The sequence below is a fragment of the Paramisgurnus dabryanus genome, chromosome 16, assembly GCF_030506205.2.
Source record: "Paramisgurnus dabryanus chromosome 16, PD_genome_1.1, whole genome shotgun sequence".
Classification (NCBI taxonomy): Eukaryota; Metazoa; Chordata; class Actinopteri; order Cypriniformes; family Cobitidae; genus Paramisgurnus; species Paramisgurnus dabryanus.
In genome coordinates, this window is record NC_133352.1 from 37765341 (window position 1) to 37785815 (window position 20475).

The window sequence follows — 20475 nt, forward strand, 5'->3', positions numbered from 1 at the left end:
CACAATGAATCGGTCTCCAATGGTTCTCTCACCTCTGCGCTGACTACAGCTTCGGGTAGGTATGGCTCTCTTCACAGTTCAGTATCTCAGTGCTCACGCTGGCTCTTTCTCTCTCTCTCCACAGATGACTGCTGGGACATAAAGGCACAATGAATCGGTCTCCAATGGTTCTCTCACCTCTGCGCTGACTACAGCTTTGGGTAGGTATGGCTCTCTGCACAGTTCAGTATCTCAGCGCTCACGCTGGCTCTTTCTCTCTCTCTCCACAGATGACTGCTGGGACATAAAGGCACAATGAAACGATTTTCCAATGGTTCTCTCACCTCTGCGCTGACTACAGCTTTGGGTAGGTATGGCTCTCTGCACAGTTCAGTATCTCAGTGCTCACGCTGGCTCTTTCCCTCTCTCTCTTCACAGGTGACTGCTGGGACACAAGGCACAATGAATCGATTTTCCAATGGTTCTCTCACCTCTGCGCTGACTACAGCTTTGGGTAAGTATGGCTCTCTGCACAGTTCAGTATCTCAGTGCTCACGCTGGCTCTCTTTCTCTCTTTCTCCGGATGACTGCTGGCTACCGCTTCGAGGTAGGGATGGCTCTCTGCACAGCTCTCGCAACACACTCCTCTTCCCTGTTGATTTGGCAGTTTTAACAGGTCATATATTACTTTAACAGGGTGGCGGACTTACGGTAACTGGCTGCGCGATGCGTCAGCTAGACAGTGGTTTCCTATGTGACGCCGGGGGCCAAAACCCTCTCGGCGAGCTCGTTGGTCTACAGAGGGGCGAGAACGTCGCGCCGGCACACCGGGTCGAGCGCTGCCCTTTCCTCGAGACCCGTTGGTCAATCGAAAACTGGACCGGGGCGCCCTTTCGTCGAGACCTCGGGCCGGCGGATCTCCGTCGCCTCCAACTCTGTGATGATAGAAAGACACAGGTAAGGTAGCAATATTATAGATAATACTCACACACCGCCAATAGCACAGTTCTTCACCGTCACTCCTAAACTCAAGTCCGCCGAGCGTTTGGCTGGGAAAATACTTCGAGACGCCACTCTGAGATTTTAAAACTGAAACACACTCACAGCATATCCATGTACAGGTTTTTACTCTAGAACCGTTCTTCCTCTTCGTCGTCTCAAGAACGAGTGACTGGAGGCGGGGGTACGTCAGACAAGACACAGCAATCTCACTGCAATACACAGCATTACACAGCACCACTTCAAGTGAAAATTTCTACATCCAAGACTCACCCACCACGCTAGTGCACACAATAGACGCCCGTCTTCCTTCACCTCACTCTGGACGAAGAATATGGAGATGTTAACTTGGCCTAGTGTTTGTTTTTGTCACTGGAGCTGTTTCAGCACAAAGACCCTTTGGCTCACCCACCGCGCTGGTTCAGGGGTAGGGCCACCCACTCTCTTTCGAAAACACTCAAGAGATACACAGGTCAAATATATGTACAACACATCCATAAAAAGACTCCGTTACTCACAGCTGCTGTACTTTCTTCGTCCCACGCTCTCCAAGATTTATCTCACACTGCTAGGACTCTAGATGCATAGACAAAGTGGTTTTCAGCCACCACCACCACTTTTCCACAATCGTATACTCACAATGATGCGTCTTTCCTTCCTTCGTTTCTTTCATCCAAGGTCAGTATTCGCTTAATTCTTCTACCTATAAGGTCTTCGGTATCTTCATCAATGTAAGGCTATAATCCAAACGAGAGAGAGAGCAGTTACAACAATCCAAAACAGCGTACCCGGCGAGCCCAACTCGGCGCTACGATACACACCACCAACAGGAATAATAAGCACCCCAACTGTGGTTTAAACTGCCCTCAAATACTCTCCTGAGTGTTGCCATCGTCCAATCACCCGGCGCTCCTCTTAATGACACTCAGCTGTATGTAATTCGGCTGATTACAGCGTTCGCGGCGCTACCGGATGTCCGGTGTTTCCTCTTACCGGTCCGGGCGGAAACATCCGGGCGGAACCAAACTTTCCCAATTTTTGGTTCCGCCTAAAAGATCGTCACTCCTGTGACATACACACCTTTAATTTGATATAAAACAAAAGACAATAGCTTCAGATTTGACTGATATACAAAGATATTTGTACATGCAGTTTACCAAATGATTTACAGGCCTTTTGCAATGACCTCAACAAGGCCGATTTGACCCCTGTTCCCTCGAGCTGTGAGTAACATACAACAATGAGCTTGGGTTCATGTGAAACCGCAAAACACAAGCTTTACAATGATGTATCACACAGTCTGATTGGACTTTGTTTTGATTAAAAATTAAGAAATTTGTACATGCAACTTTACCATTGTGATTCACAGGCCTTGTGGCCTAAAACAGGCTCAACTGTAACTCTTCTCCTTCCTGTTAGGAACAACACACAGTAAAGTCACTCATATGTCTGTAAACTACACATACACACCTTTAATTTGATATAAAACAAAAGACAATAGCTTCAGATTTGACTGATATACACAGATTTTTGTACAGGCAATTTACCAAATGATTTACAGGCCTTTTGCAATGACCTCAACAAGGCCGATTTGACCCCTGTTATCTCGAGCTGTGAGTAACATACAACAATGAGCTTGGGTTCATGTGAAACTGCAAAACACAAGCTTTACAGTGATGTATCACACAGTCTGATTGGAATTTGTTTTGATTAAAAATTAAGAAATTTGTACATGCAACTTTACCATTGTGATTCACAGGCCTTGTGGCCTAAAACAGGCTCAACTGTAACTCTTCTCCTTCGTGTTAGGAACAACACACAGTAAAGTCGCTCATATGCCTGTAAATTTCACATACACACCTTTAATTTGATATAAAACAAAAGACAATAGCTTCAGATTTGACTGATATACAAAGATATTTGTACATGCAGTTTACCAAATGATTTACAGGCCTTTTGCAATTACCTCAACAAGGCCGATTTGACCCCTGTTCCCTCGAGCTGTGAGTAACATACAACAATGAGCTTGGGTTCATGTGAAACCGCAAAACACAAGCTTTACAATGATGTATCACACAGTCTGATTGGACTTTGTTTTGATTAAAAATTAAGAAATTTGTACATGCAACTTTACCATTGTGATTCACAGGCCTTGTGGCCTAAAACAGGCTCAACTGTAACTCTTCTCCTTCCTGTTAGGAACAACACACAGTAAAGTCACTCATATGTCTGTAAACTACACATACACACCTTTAATTTGATATAAAACGAAAGACAATAGCTTCAGATTTGACTGATATACACAGATTTTTGTACAGGCAATTTACCAAATAATTTACTGGCCTTTTGCAATGACCTCAACAAGGCCGATTTGACCCCTGTTATCTCGAGCTGTGAGTAACATACAACAATGAGCTTGGGTTCATGTGAAACTGCAAAACACTGCGCGAGCCACCCGACCGGGGTCTACGATCCCCCGTTTCCGAGATATCGGCCAATGAACTGCCGGGCGCCGTATCTCGGCCGGGGAAGGTCCGACGGACTCGGGGCCGGGCTCGTCGGAAAGGTCTCGCCCGGGGATTTCCGACGAGACCAGCCTGGGGTCCGTGCGACCCCGGGGGCCCGAGATACTTCCGGTCGAAAATTCGAATTTCGTTACCGCGCTGCTCCGGCACCCCGGGTCCGGGGCCTTCGCCCTTCGGGTGGGTGGCTCCGCCGCGGGGGGCCTTTCGAACGAGCCCACCCGCGCGTCGCTAGCCCTTTCCGGGGCCGAGATACGGCCGCCCCCCGCGGTATTTTCCCACGGCCGTTTCTCGGGCGCCTCGGGTCCGGGGCCTTCGCCCTTCGGGTCGGCGGCTCCGCCCGAGGGGCCCTTTCCGATGAGCCCTTCCTCGAGTCTCTGGCCCTTTCCCGGGCCGAGATACGGCGGATCGTTGCGGAATTTTTGCTTGTCCGGAGCTCCGGCGCCCCTAGCGTCCGCCTCGGAGGTCACGCGGCCGGTCTCGTTCGAAAGGTCCGTCCCGGGGCTTTCCGACGAGCCAGGCCTCGAGTCCGTGCGACCCCGCCCGCCGGAGATACGTCCGGTCGAAGCTCGCGGAGATTCCGACGGCCGTATCTCGGGCGCCCCGGGTCCGGGGCCTTCGCCCTTCGGGTCGGTTGCTCCACGCAAGGGGACCTTTCGAACGAGCCTACCCGCGAGCCTCTAGCCCTTTCCCCGGCCGAGGCACAACGGTCCCCCTGCGGATTTTCCCACGGCCGCAGCTCGGGCGCCTTTGCTCGGATCGACTCGCCCTTTGGGTCGATTGCTCCACTGGAGGGGACCTTTCCAACGAGCCAACCCGCTTCTCTCTAACCCTAAGCCCGGCCGAGATACGGGGTACCACCGCCTGACCTTTAAACGGCCGTAGCTCCGGCGCACTAAGTCCCAGGACTTCGCCCGTCGGGTTGGTTGCTCTACCCGAGGGGAGCTTTCCAACGAGCCAACACGCATCTCTCTACCCTAAGCCCGGCCGAGATACGGAGTACCACCCATTGATATTCCCACGGCCGTAGCCCCGGAGCCCTTCGCCGCAGCCCTTCGGGACACCCACCCTCGGACGCTCCGCGGAGGGACCTTTACAACGAGCCAAACCGCGCCTCTCTAACCCTTTCCCCGGCCGAGATACGACCCCGAGGACGGTGGCCCCTCTACCCGACCACAGTGCACCCGAGGCCGGCCTCGGAACCCGCCACGGACACCCTGGAGCCCGTACCCGGCGCACCGTTCTGTCCCGGGCACCCACTCTTAAGCACTCCCCCCCGGCCTAAGTCCTATACTCCCGGCCCCTCTGGAGAACCAAACCGTTGGTCAACCCGAAACGATCTCCAACCGTTGGTCAACCCGAAAGTACTTCCAGCAGTTGGTCAACCCGAAAGTTTCTCCAGCCGTTGGTCAACCCCATCGACTTAGGTTCTGGAGCGGCAATAAATACGTAAGATAGCATTTAAAAACGTTTAAAAATAGATGCATTTGTTTAAAGCAAAGCATTTATTTACTTACCAGACTACAGTTGGGTTCATGTGAAACTGCAAAACACAAGATTTACAATGATGTATCACACAGTCTGATTGGACTTTGTTTTGATGTTTGTTTTATGTCTGTAAACTACATATACACACCTTTAATTTGATATAAAACAAAAGACAATAGCTTCAGATTTGACTGATATACAAAGATATTTGTACATGCAGTTTACCAAATGATTTACAGGCCTTTTGCAATGACCTCAACAAGGCCGATTTGACCCCTGTTCCCTCGAGCTGTGAGTAACATACAACAATGAGCTTGGGTTCATGTGAAACCGCAAAACACAAGCTTTACAATGATGTATCACACAGTCTGATTGGACTTTGTTTTGATTAAAAATTAAGAAATTTGTACATGCAACTTTACTTTTGTAACTCTTCTCCTTCCTGTTAGGAACAACACACAGTAAAGTCACTCATATGTCTGTAAACTACACATACACACCTTTAATTTGATATAAAACAAAAGACAATAGCTTCAGATTTGACTGATATACAAAGATATTTGTACATGCAGTTTACCAAATGATTTACAGGCCTTTTGCAATGACCTCAACAAGGCCGATTTGACCCCTGTTCCCTCGAGCTGTGAGTAACATACAACAATGAGCTTGGGTTCATGTGAAACTGCAAAACACAAGCATTACAATGATGTATCACACAATCTGATTGGACTTTTGTTTTAATTAAAAATTAAGAAATTTGTACATGCAACTTTACCATTGTGATTCACAGGCCCTGTGGCCTAAAACAGGCTCAACTGTAACTCTTCTCCTTCCTGTTAGGAACAACACACTCAAGAAAGTCACTCATATGTCTGTAAACTACTGGAGGAACCGGACTTCCAGGAGGGAAGGCCGCCCTGTCAGGCCCGACTCGGAGTCACCTCTCTGGGCTACGGAGGTAGGGACGTGTGCCCTGGAGGAACCGGACTTCCAGGAGGGAGGGCCGCCCTGTCAGGCCCGCCTCGGAGTCACCTCTCTGGGCTACGGATACGAGATACGGCGTACCACCGCCTGACTTTTAAACGCCCGTAGCTCCGGCGCACTAAGTCCCAGGACTTTGCCCTTTGGGTCGATTGCTCCACCGGAGGGGACCTTTCCAACGAGCCAACCCGCGTCTCTCTAACCCCAAGCCCGGCCGAGATACGGCGGTCCCTCCGCGGATTTTCCCACGGCCGCAGCTCGGGCGCCTTTGCTCGGATCGACTCGCCCTTTGGGTCGATTGCTCCACTGGAGGGGACCTTTCCAACGAGCCAACCCGCTTCTTTATAACCCTAAGCCCGGGCGAGATACGGCGTACCACCGCCTGACCTTTAAACGCCCGTAACTCGGGCGCCTTTGCTCGGATAAACTCGTCCCTCGGGTCGGTTGCTCTACCGGAGCGGCCCTTTCCAACGAGCCAACCCGCTTCTCTCTAACCCTAAGCCCGGCCGAGATACAGGGTACCACCGCCTGACTTTTAAACGCCCGTAACTCGGGCGCCTTTGCTCGGATGAACTCGTCCCTCGGGTCGCTTGCTCTACCGGAGCGACCCTTTTCAACGAGCCAACCCGCTTCTCTCTAACCCTAAGCCCGGGCGAGATACGGGGTACCACCGCCTGACCTTTAAACGGCCGTAACTCGGTCGCCTTTGCTCGGATAAACTCGTCCCTCGGGTCGGTTGCTCTACCGGAGCGGCCCTTTCCAACGAGCCAACCCGCATCTCTCTAACCCTAAGCCCGGCCGAGATACAGGGTACCACCGCCTGACCTTTAAACGGCCGTAACTCCGGCGCCTTTGCTCGGATGAACTCGTCCCTCGGGTCGGTTGCTCTACCGGAGCGGCCCTTTCCAACGAGCCAACCCGCTTCTCTCTAACACTAAGCCCGGCCGAGATACGGGGTACCACCGCCTGACCTTTAAACGGCCGTAGCTCCGGCGCACTAAGTCCCAGGACTTCGCCCGTCGGGTCGGTTGCTCTACCCGAGGGGAGATTTCCAACGAGCCAACCCGCATCTTTCTAACCCTAAGCACGGCCGAGATACGGAGTACCACCCATTGATATTCCCACGGCCGTAGCCCCGGAGCCCTTTGCCGCAGCCCTTCGGGACACCCACCCTCGGACGCCCCGCGGAGGGACCTTTCCAACGAGCCAACCCGCGCCTCTCTAACCCTTTCCCCGGCCGAGATACGACCCCGAGGACGGTGGCCCCTCTACCCGACCACAGTGCACCCGGGGCCGGCCTCGGAACCCGCCACGGACACCCTGGAGCCCGTACCCGGCGCACCGTTCGGTCCCGGGCACCCACTCTTAAGCACTCCCCCCCGGCCTAAGCCCCATACTCCCGGCCCCTCTGGAGAACCAAACCGTTGGTCAACCCGAAACGATCTCCAACCGTTGGTCAACCCGAAAGTACTTCCAGCAGTTGGTCAACCCGAAAGTTTCTCCAGCCGTTGGTCAACCCCATCGACTTAGGTTCTGGAGCGGCAATAAATACGTAAGATAGCATTTAAAAACGTTTAAAAATAGATGCATTTGTTTAAAGCAAAGCATTTATTTACTTACCAGACTACAGTTGGGTTCATGTGAAACTGCAAAACACAAGATTTACAATGATGTATCACACAGTCTGATTGGACTTTGTTTTGATTAAAAATTAAGAAATTTGTACATGCAACTTTACCATTGTGATTCACAGGCCTTGTGGCCTAAAACAGGCTCAACTGTAACTCTTCTCCTTCCTGTTAGGAACAACACACAGTAAAGTCACTCATATGTCTGTAAACTACACATACACACCTTTAATTTGATATAAAACAAAAGACAATAACTTCAGATTTGACTGATATACAAAGATATTTGTACATGCAGTTTACCAAATGATTTACAGGCCTTTTGCAATGACCTCAACAAGGCCGATTTGACCCCTGTTCCCTCGAGCTGTGAGTAACATACAACAATGAGCTTGGGTTCATGTGAAACCGCAAAACACAAGCTTTACAATGATGTATCACACAGTCTGATTGGACTTTGTTTTGATTAAAAATTAAGAAATTTGTACATGCAACTTTACCATTGTGATTCACAGGCCTTGTGGCCTAAAACAGGCTCAACTGTAACTCTTCTCCTTCCTGTTAGGAACAACACACAGTAAAGTCACTCATATGTCTGTAAACTACACATACACACCTTTAATTTGATATAAAACAAAAGACAATAGCTTCAGATTTGACTGATATACAAAGATATTTGTACATGCAGTTTACCAAATGATTTACAGGCCTTTTGCATTGACCTCAACAAGGCCGATTTGACCCCTGTTCCCTCGAGCTGTGAGTAACATACAACAATGAGCTTGGGTTCATGTGAAACCGCAAAACACAAGCTTTACAATGATGTATCACACAGTCTGATTGGACTTTGTTTTGATTAAAAATTAAGAAATTTGTACATGCAACTTTACCATTGTGATTCACAGGCCTTGTGGCCTAAAACAGGCTCAACTCTAACTCTTCTCCTTCATGTTAGGAACAACACACAGTAAAGTCGCTCATATGCCTGTAAATTTCACATACACACCTTTAATTTGATATAAAACAAAAGACAATAGCTTCAGATTTGACTGATATACAAAGATATTTGTACATGCAGTTTACCAAATGATTTACAGGCCTTTTGCAATGACCTCAACAAGGCCGATTTGACCCCTGTTCCCTCGAGCTGTGAGTAACATACAACAATGAGCTTGGGTTCATGTGAAACCGCAAAACACAAGCTTTACAATGATGTATCACACAGTCTGATTGGACTTTGTTTTGATTAAAAATTAAGAAATTTGTACATGCAACTTTACCATTGTGATTCACAGGCCTTGTGGCCTAAAACAGGCTCAACTGTAACTCTTCTCCTTCATGTTAGGAACAACACACAGTAAAGTCGCTCATATGCCTGTAAATTTCACATACACACCTTTAATTTGATATAAAACAAAAGACAATAGCTTCAGATTTGACTGATATACAAAGATATTTGTACATGCAGTTTACCAAATGATTTACAGGCCTTTTGCAATGACCTCAACAAGGCCGATTTGACCCCTGTTCCCTCGAGCTGTGAGTAACATACAACAATGAGCTTGGGTTCATGTGAAACTGCAAAACACTGCGCGAGCCACCCGACCGGGGTCTACGATCGCCCGTTTCTGAGATATCGGCCAATGAACTGCCGGGCGCCGTATCTCGGCCGGGGAAGGTCCGACGGACTCGGGGCCGGGCTCGTCGGAAAGGTCTCGCCCGGGGCTTTCCGACGAGACCAGCCTGGGGTCCGTGCGACCCCGGGGGCCCGAGATACTTCCGGTCGAAAATTCGAATTTCGTTACCGCGCTGCTCCGGCGCCCCGGGTCCGGGGCCTTCGCCCTTCGGGTGGGTGGCTCCGCCGCGGGGGGCCTTTCGAACGAGCCCACCCGCGCGTCGCTAGCCCTTTCCGGGGCCGAGATACGGCCGCCCCCCGCGGTATTTTCCCACGGCCGTTTCTCGGGCGCCTCGGGTCCGGGGCCTTCGCCCTTCGGGTCGGCGGCTCCGCCCGAGGGGCCCTTTCCGATGAGCCCTTCCTCGAGTCTCTGGCCCTTTTCCGGGCCGAGATACGGCGGATCGTTGCGGAATTTTCGCTCGTCCGGAGCTCCGGCGCCCCTAGCGTCCGCCTCGGAGGTCACGCGGCCGGTCTCTTTCGAAAGGTCCGTCCCGGGGCTTTCCGACGAGCCCGGCCTCGAGTCCGTGTGACCCCGCCCGCCGGAGATACGTCCGGTCGAAGCTCGCGGAGATTCCGACGGCCGTATCTCGGGCGCCCCGGGTCCGGGGCCTTCGCCCTTCGGGTCGGTTGCTCCACGCGAGGGGACCTTTCGAACGAGCCTACCCGCGAGCCTCTAGCCCTTTCCCCGGCCGAGGCACAACGGTCCCCCTGCGGATTTTCCCACGGCCGCAGCTCGGGCGCCTTTGCTCGGATCGACTCGCCCTTTGGGTCGTTTGCTCCACTGGAGGGGACCTTTCCAACGAGCCAACCCGCTTCTCTCTAACCCTAAGCCCGGCCGAGATACGGGGTACCACCGCCTGACCTTTAAACGGCCGTAGCTCCGGCGCACTAAGTCCCAGGACTTCGCCCGTCGGGTTGGTTGCTCTACCCGAGGGGAGCTTTCCAACGAGCCAACACGCATCTCTCTACCCTAAGCCCGGCCGAGATACGGAGTACCACCCATTGATATTCCCACGGCCGTAGCCCCGGAGCCCTTCGCCGCAGCCCTTCGGGACACCCACCCTCGGACGCTCCGCGGAGGGACCTTTACAACAAGCCAACCCGCGCCTCTCTAACCCTTTCCCCGGCCGAGATACGACCCCGAGGACGGTGGCCCCTCTACCCGACCACAGTGCACCCGAGGCCGGCCTCGGAACCCGCCACGGACACCCTGGAGCCCGTACCCGGCGCACCGTTCGGTCCCGGGCACCCACTCTTAAGCACTCCCCCCCGGCCTAAGTCCTATACTCCCGGCCCCTCTGGAGAACCAAACCGTTGGTCAACCCGAAACGATCTCCAACCGTTGGTCAACCCGAAAGTACTTCCAGCAGTTGGTCAACCCGAAAGTTTCTCCAGCCGTTGGTCAACCCCATCGACTTAGGTTCTGGAGCGGCAATAAATACGTAAGATAGCATTTAAAAACGTTTAAAAATAGATGCATTTGTTTAAAGCAAAGCATTTATTTACTTACCAGACTACAGTTGGGTTCATGTGAAACTGCAAAACACAAGATTTACAATGATGTATCACACAGTTTGATTGGACTTTGTTTTGATGTTTGTTTTATGTCTGTAAACTACATATACACACCTTTAATTTGATATAAAACAAAAGACAATAGCTTCAGATTTGACTGATATACAAAAATATTTGTACATGCAGTTTACCAAATGATTTACAGGCCTTTTGCAATGACCTCAACAAGGCCGATTTGACCCCTGTTCCCTCGAGCTGTGAGTAACATACAACAATGAGCTTGGGTTCATGTGAAACCGCAAAACACAAGCTTTACAATGATGTATCACACAGTCTGATTGGACTTTGTTTTGATTAAAAATTAAGAAATTTGTACATGCAACTTTACTTTTGTAACTCTTCTCCTTCCTGTTAGGAACAACACACAGTAAAGTCACTCATATGTCTGTAAACTGTTTTGATGTTTGTTTTATGTCTGTAAACTACATATACACACCTTTAATTTGATATAAAACAAAAGACAATAGCTTCAGATTTGACTGATATACAAAGATATTTGTACATGCAGTTTACCAAATGATTTACAGGCCTTTTGCAATGACCTCAACAAGGCCGATTTGACCCCTGTTCCCTCGAGCTGTGAGTAACATACAACAATGAGCTTGGGTTCATGTGAAACCGCAAAACACAAGCATTACAATGATGTATCACACAATCTGATTGGACTTTTGTTTTAATTAAAAATTAAGAAATTTGTACATGCAACTTTACCATTGTGATTCACAGGCCTTGTGGCCTAAAACAGGCTCAACTGTAACTCTTCTCCTTCCTGTTAGGAACAACACACTCAAGAAAGTCACTCATATGTCTGTAAACTACTGGAGGAACCGGACTTCCAGGAGGGAAGGCCGCCCTGTCAGGCCCGACTCGGAGTCACCTCTCTGGGCTACGGAGGTAGGGACGTGTGCCCTGGAGGAACCGGACTTCCAGGAGGGAGGGCCGCCCTGTCAGGCCCGCCTCGGAGTCACCTCTCTGGGCTACGGATACGAGATACGGCGTACCACCGCCTGACTTTTAAACGCCCGTAGCTCCGGCGCACTAAGTCCCAGGACTTTGCCCTTTGGGTCGATTGCTCCACCGGAGGGGACCTTTCCAACGAGCCAACCCGCGTCTCTCTAACCCCAAGCCCGGCCGAGATACGGCGGTCCCTCCGCGGATTTTCCCACGGCCGCAGCTCGGGCGCCTTGGCTCGGATCGACGCGCCCTTTGGGTCGGTTGCTCCACTGGAGGGGACCTTTCCAACGGGCCAACCCGCTTCTTTATAACCCTAAGCCCGGGCGAGATACGGCGTACCACCGCCTGACCTTTAAACGCCCGTAACTCGGGCGCCTTTGCTCGGATAAACTCGTCCCTCGGGTCGGTTGCTCTACCGGAGCGGCCCTTTCCAACGAGCCAACCCGCTTCTCTCTAACCCTAAGCCCGGCCGAGATACAGGGTACCACCGCCTGACTTTTAAACGCCCGTAACTCGGGCGCCTTTGCTCGGATGAACTCGTCCCTCGGGTCGCTTGCTCTACCGGAGCGACCCTTTTCAACGAGCCAACCCGCTTCTCTCTAACCCTAAGCCCGGGCGAGATACGGGGTACCACCGCCTGACCTTTAAACGGCCGTAACTCGGGCGCCTTTGCTCGGATGAACTCGTCCCTCGGGTCGGTTGCTCTACCGGAGCGGCCCTTTCCAACGAGCCAACCCGCTTCTCTCTAACACTAAGCCCGGCCGAGATACGGGGTACCACCGCCTGACCTTTAAACGGCCGTAGCTCCGGCGCACTAAGTCCCAGGACTTCGCCCGTCGGGTCGGTTGCTCTACCCGAGGGGAGATTTCCAACGAGCCAACCCGCATCTTTCTAACCCTAAGCACGGCCGAGATACGGAGTACCACCCATTGATATTCCCACGGCCGTAGCCCCGGAGCCCTTTGCCGCAGCCCTTCGGGACACCCACCCTTGGACGCCCCGCGGAGGGACCTTTCCAACGAGCCAACCCGCGCCTCTCTAACCCTTTCCCCGGCCGAGATACGACCCCGAGGACGGTGGCCCCTCTACCCGACCACAGTGCACCCGGGGCCGGCCTCGGAACCCGCCACGGAGACCCTGGAGCCCGTACCCGGCGCACCGTTCGGTCCTGGGCACCCACTCTTAAGCCCCATACTCCCGGCCCCTCTGGAGAACCAAACAGTTGGTCAGCCCGAAACGATCTCCAACCGTTGGTCAACCCGAAAGTACTTCCAGCAGTTGGTCAACCCGAAAGTTTCTCCAGCCGTTGGTCAACCCCATCGACTTAGGTTCTGGAGCGGCAATAAATACGTAAGATAGCATTTAAAAACGTTTAAAAATAGATGCATTTGTTTAAAGCAAAGCATTTATTTACTTACCAGACTACAGTTGGGTTCATGTGAAACTGCAAAACACAAGATTTACAATGATGTATCACACAGTCTGATTGGACTTTGTTTTGATTAAAAATTAAGAAATTTGTAGTAAAGTCACTCATATGTCTGTAAACTACACATACACACCTTTAATTTGATATAAAACAAAAGACAATAGCTTCAGATTTGACTGATATACAAAGATATTTGTACATGCAGTTTACCAAATGATTTACAGGCCTTTTGCAATGACCTCAACAAGGCCGATTTGACCCCTGTTCCCTCGAGCTGTGAGTAACATACAACAATGAGCTTGGGTTCATGTGAAACCGCAAAACACAAGCTTTACAATGATGTATCACACAGTCTGATTGGACTTTGTTTTGATTAAAAATTAAGAAATTTGTACATGCAACTTTACCATTGTGATTCACAGGCCTTGTGGCCTAAAACAGGCTCAACTGTAACTCTTCTCCTTCCTGTTAGGAACAACACACAGTAAAGTCACTCATATGTCTGTAAACTACACATACACACCTTTAATTTGATATAAAACAAAAGACAATAGCTTCAGATTTGACTGATATACAAAGATATTTGTACATGCAGTTTACCAAATGATTTACAGGCCTTTTGCAATGACCTCAACAAGGCCGATTTGACCCCTGTTCCCTCGAGCTGTGAGTAACATACAACAATGAGCTTGGGTTCATGTGAAACCGCAAAACACAAGCTTTACAATGATGTATCACACAGTCTGATTGGACTTTGTTTTGATTAAAAATTAAGAAATTTGTACATGCAACTTTACCATTGTGATTCACAGGCCTTGTGGCCTAAAACAGGCTCAACTGTAACTCTTCTCCTTCCTGTTAGGAACAACACACAGTAAAGTCTCTCATATGTCTGTAAACTACACATACACACCTTTAATTTGATATAAAACAAAAGACAATAGCGTCAGATTTGACTGATATACACAGATTTTTGTACAGGCAATTTACCAAATAATTTACTGGCCTTTTGCAATGACCTCAACAAGGCCGATTTGACCCCTGTTATCTCGAGCTGTGAGTAACATACAACAATGAGCTTGGGTTCATGTGAAACTGCAAAACACAATCTTTACAATGATGTATCACACAGTCTGATTGGAATTTGTTTTGATTAAAAATTAAGAAATTTGTACATGCAACTTTACCATTGTGATTCACAGGCCTTGTGGCCTAAAACAGGCTCAACTGTAACTCTTCTCCTTCATGTTAGGAACAACACACAGTAAAGTCGCTCATATGCCTGTAAATTTCACATACACACCTTTAATTTGATATAAAACAAAAGACAATAGCTTCAGATTTGACTGATATACAAAGATATTTGTACATGCAGTTTACCAAATGATTTACAGGCCTTTTGCAATGACCTCAACAAGGCCGATTTGACCCCTGTTCCCTCGAGCTGTGAGTAACATACAACAATGAGCTTGGGTTCATGTGAAACCGCAAAACACAAGCTTTACAATGATGTATCACACAGTCTGATTGGACTTTGTTTTGATTAAAAATTAAGAAATTTGTACATGCAACTTTACCATTGTGATTCACAGGCCTTGTGGCCTAAAACAGGCTCAACTGTAACTCTTCTCCTTCCTGTTAGGAACAACACACAGTAAAGTCACTCATATGTCTGTAAACTACACATACACACCTTTAATTTGATATAAAACAAAAGACAATAGCTTCAGATTTGACTGATATACAAAGATATTTGTACATGCAGTTTACCAAATGATTTACAGGCCTTTTGCAATGACCTCAACAAGGCCGATTTGACCCCTGTTCCCTCGAGCTGTGAGTAACATACAACAATGAGCTTGGGTTCATGTGAAACCGCAAAACACAAGCTTTACAATGATGTATCACACAGTCTGATTGGACTTTGTTTTGATTAAAAATTAAGAAATTTGTACATGCAACTTTACCATTGTGATTCACAGGCCTTGTGGCCTAAAACAGGCTCAACTGTAACTCTTCTCCTTCCTGTTAGGAACAACACACCGTAAAGTCACTCATATGTCTGTAAACTACACATACACACCTTTAATTTGATATAAAACAAAAGACAATAGCTTCAGATTTGACTGATATACAAAGATATTTGTACATGCAGTTTACCAAATGATTTACAGGCCTTTTGCAATGACCTCAACAAGGCCGATTTGACCCCTGTTCCCTCGAGCTGTGAGTAACATACAACAATGAGCTTGGGTTCACGTGAAACCGCAAAACACAAGCTTTACAATGATGTATCACACAGTCTGATTGGACTTTGTTTTGATTAAAAATTAAGAAATTTGTACATGCAACTTTACCATTGTGATTCACAGGCCTTGTGGCCTAAAACAGGCTCAACTGTAACTCTTCTCCTTCATGTTAGGAACAACACACAGTAAAGTCGCTCATATGCCTGTAAATTTCACATACACACCTTTAATTTGATATAAAACAAAAGACAATAGCTTCAGATTTGACTGATATACAAAGATATTTGTACATGCAGTTTACCAAATGATTTACAGGCCTTTTGCAATGACCTCAACAAGGCCGATTTGACCCCTGTTCCCTCGAGCTGTGAGTAACATACAACAATGAGCTTGGGTTCATGTGAAACCGCAAAACACAAGCTTTACAATGATGTATCACACAGTCTGATTGGACTTTGTTTTGATTAAAAATTAAGAAATTTGTACATGGAACTTTACCATTGTGATTCACAGGCCTTGTGGCCTAAAACAGGCTCAACTGTAACTCTTCTCCTTCCTGTTAGGAACAACACACAGTAAAGTCACTCATATGTCTGTAAACTACACATACACACCTTTAATTTGATATAAAACGAAAGACAATAGCTTCAGATTTTACTGATATACACAGATTTTTGTACAGGCAATTTACCAAATAATTTACTGGCCTTTTGCAATGACCTCAACAAGGCCGATTTGACCCCTGTTATCTCGAGCTGTGAGTAACATACAACAATGAGCTTGGGTTCATGTGAAACTGCAAAACACTGCGCGAGCCACCCGACCGGGGTCTACGATCCCCCGTTTCCGAGATATCGGCCAATGAACTGCCGGGCGCCGTATCTCGGCCGGGGAAGGTCCGACGGACTCGGGGCCGGGCTCGTCGGAAAGGTCTCGCCCGGGGCTTTCCGACGAGACCGGCCTGGGGTCCGTGCGACCCCGGGGGCCCGAGATACTTCCGGTCGAAAATTCGAATTTCGTTACCGCGCTGCTCCGGCGCCCCGGGTCCGGGGCCTTCGCCCTTCGGGTGGGTGGCTCCGCCGCGGGGGGCCTTTCGAACGAGCCCACCCGCGCGTCGCTAGCCCTTTCCGGGGCCGAGATACGGCCGCCCCCCGCGGTATTTTCCCACGGCCGTTTCTCGGGCGCCTCGGGTCCGGGGCCTTCGCCCTTCGGGTCGGCGGCTCCGCCCGAGGGGCCCTTTCCGATGAGCCCTTCCTCGAGTCTCTGGCCCTTTCCCGGGCCGAGATACGGCGGATCGTTGCGGAATTTTCGCTCGTCCGGAGCTCCGGCGCCCCTAGCGTCCGCCTCGGAGGTCACGCGGCCGGTCTCGTTCGAAAGGTCCGTCCCGGGGCTTTCCGACGAGCCCGGCCTCGAGTCCGTGCGACCCCGCCCGCCGGAGATACGTCCGGTCGAAGCTCGCGGAGATTCCGACGGCCGTATCTCGGGCGCCCCGGGTCCGGGGCCTTCGCCCTTCGGGTCGGTTGCTCCACGCGAGGGGACCTTTCGAACGAGCCTACCCGCGAGCCTCTAGCCCTTTCCCCGGCCGAGGCACAACGGTCCCCCTGCGGATTTTCCCACGGCCGCAGCTCGGGCGCCTTTGCTCGGATCGACTCGCCCTTTGGGTCGTTTGCTCCACTGGAGGGGACCTTTCCAACGAGCCAACCCGCTTCTCTCTAACCCTAAGCCCGGCCGAGATACGGGGTACCACCGCCTGACCTTTAAACGGCCGTAGCTCCGGCGCACTAAGTCCCAGGACTTCGCCCGTCGGGTTGGTTGCTCTACCCGAGGGGAGCTTTCCAACGAGCCAACACGCATCTCTCTACCCTAAGCCCGGCCGAGATACGGAGTACCACCCATTGATATTCCCACGGCCGTAGCCCCGGAGCCCTTCGCCGCAGCCCTTCGGGACACCCACCCTCGGACGCTCCGCGGAGGGACCTTTACAACGAGCCAAACCGCGCCTCTCTAACCCTTTCCCCGGCCGAGATACGACCCCGAGGACGGTGGCCCCTCTACCCGACCACAGTGCACCCGAGGCCGGCCTCGGAACCCGCCACGGACACCCTGGAGCCCGTACCCGGCGCACCGTTCGGTCCCGGGCACCCACTCTTAAGCACTCCCCCCCGGCCTAAGTCCTATACTCCCGGCCCCTCTGGAGAACCAAACCGTTGGTCAACCCGAAACGATCTCCAACCGTTGGTCAACCCGAAAGTACTTCCAGCAGTTGGTCAACCCGAAAGTTTCTCCAGCCGTTGGTCAACCCCATCGACTTAGGTTCTGGAGCGGCAATAAATACGTAAGATAGCATTTAAAAACGTTTAAAAATAGATGCATTTGTTTAAAGCAAAGCATTTATTTACTTACCAGACTACAGTTGGGTTCATGTGAAACTGCAAAACACAAGATTTACAATGATGTATCACACAGTCTGATTGGACTTTGTTTTGATGTTTGTTTTATGTCTGTAAACTACATATACACACCTTTAATTTGATATAAAACAAAAGACAATAGCTTCAGATTTGACTGATATACAAAGATATTTGTACATGCAGTTTACCAAATGATTTACAGGCCTTTTGCAATGACCTCAACAAGGCCGATTTGACCCCTGTTCCCTCGAGCTGTGAGTAACATACAACAATGAGCTTGGGTTCATGTGAAACCGCAAAACACAAGCTTTACAATGATGTATCACACAGTCTGATTGGACTTTGTTTTGATTAAAAATTAAGAAATTTGTACATGCAACTTTACTTTTGTAACTCTTCTCCTTCCTGTTAGGAACAACACACAGTAAAGTCACTCATATGTCTGTAAACTACACATACACACCTTTAATTTGATATAAAACAAAAGACAATAGCTTCAGATTTGACTGATATACAAAGATATTTGTACATGCAGTTTACCAAATGATTTACAGGCCTTTTGCAATGACCTCAACAAGGCCGATTTGACCCCTGTTCCCTCGAGCTGTGAGTAACATACAACAATGAGCTTGGGTTCATGTGAAACTGCAAAACACAAGCATTACAATGATGTATCACACAATCTGATTGGACTTTTGTTTTAATTAAAAATTAAGAAATTTGTACATGCAACTTTACCATTGTGATTCACAGGCCCTGTGGCCTAAAACAGGCTCAACTGTAACTCTTCTCCTTCCTGTTAGGAACAACACACTCAAGAAAGTCACTCATATGTCTGTAAACTACTGGAGGAACCGGACTTCCAGGAGGGAAGGCCGCCCTGTCAGGCCCGACTCGGAGTCACCTCTCTGGGCTACGGAGGTAGGGACGTGTGCCCTGGAGGAACCGGACTTCCAGGAGGGAGGGCCGCCCTGTCAGGCCCGCCTCGGAGTCACCTCTCTGGGCTACGGATACGAGATACGGCGTACCACCGCCTGACTTTTAAACGCCCGTAGCTCCGGCGCACTAAGTCCCAGGACTTTGCCCTTTGGGTCGATTGCTCCACCGGAGGGGACCTTTCCAACGAGCCAACCCGCGTCTCTCTAACCCCAAGCCCGGCCGAGATACGGCGGTCCCTCCGCGGATTTTCCCACGGCCGCAGCTCGGGCGCCTTTGCTCGGATCGACTCGCCCTTTGGGTCGATTGCTCCACTGGAGGGGACCTTTCCAACGAGCCAACCCGCTTCTTTATAACCCTAAGCCCGGGCGAGATACGGCGTACCACCGCCTGACCTTTAAACGCCCGTAACTCGGGCGCCTTTGCTCGGATAAACTCGTCCCTCGGGTCGGTTGCTCTACCGGAGCGGCCCTTTCCAACGAGCCAACCCGCTTCTCTCTAACCCTAAGCCCGGCCGAGATACAGGGTACCACCGCCTGACTTTTAAACGCCCGTAACTCGGGCGCCTTTGCTCGGATGAACTCGTCCCTCGGGTCGCTTGCTCTACCGGAGCGACCCTTTTCAACGAGCCAACCCGCTTCTCTCTAACCCTAAGCCCGGGCGAGATACGGGGTACCACCGCCTGACCTTTAAACGGCCGTAACTCGGTCGCCTTTGCTCGGATAAACTCGTCCCTCGGGTCGGTTGCTCTACCGGAGCGGCCCTTTCCAACGAGCCAACCCGCATCTCTCTAACCCTAAGCCCGGCCGAGATACAGGGTACCACCGCCTGACCTTTAAACGGCCGTAACTCCGGCGCCTTTGCTCGGATGAACTCGTCCCTCGGGTCGGTTGCTCTACCGGAGCGGCCCTTTCCAACGAGCCAACCCGCTTCTCTCTAACACTAAGCCCGGCCGAGATACGGGGTACCACCGCCTGACCTTTAAACGGCCGTAGCTCCGGCGCACTAAGTCCCAGGACTTCGCCCGTCGGGTCGGTTGCTCTACCCGAGGGGAGATTTCCAACGAGCCAACCCGCATCTTTCTAACCCTAAGCACGGCCGAGATACGGAGTACCACCCATTGATATTCCCACGGCCGTAGCCCCGGAGCCCTTTGCCGCAGCCCTTCGGGACACCCACCCTCGGACGCCCCGCGGAGGGACCTTTCCAACGAGCCAACCCGCGCCTCTCTAACCCTTTCCCCGGCCGAGATACGACCCCGAGGACGGTGGCCCCTCTACCCGACCACAGTGCACCCGGGGCCGGCCTCGGAACCCGCCACGGACACCCTGGAGCCCGTACCCGGCGCACCGTTCGGTCCCGGGCACCCACTCTTAAGCACTCCCCCCCGGCCTAAGCCCCATACTCCCGGCCCCTCTGGAGAACCAAACCGTTGGTCAACCCGAAACGATCTCCAACCGTTGGTCAACCCGAAAGTACTTCCAGCAGTTGGTCAACCCGAAAGTTTCTCCAGCCGTTGGTCAACCCCATCGACTTAGGTTCTGGAGCGGCAATAAATACGTAAGATAGCATTTAAAAACGTTTAAAAATAGATGCATTTCTTTAAAGCAAAGCATTTATTTACTTACCAGACTACAGTTGGGTTCATG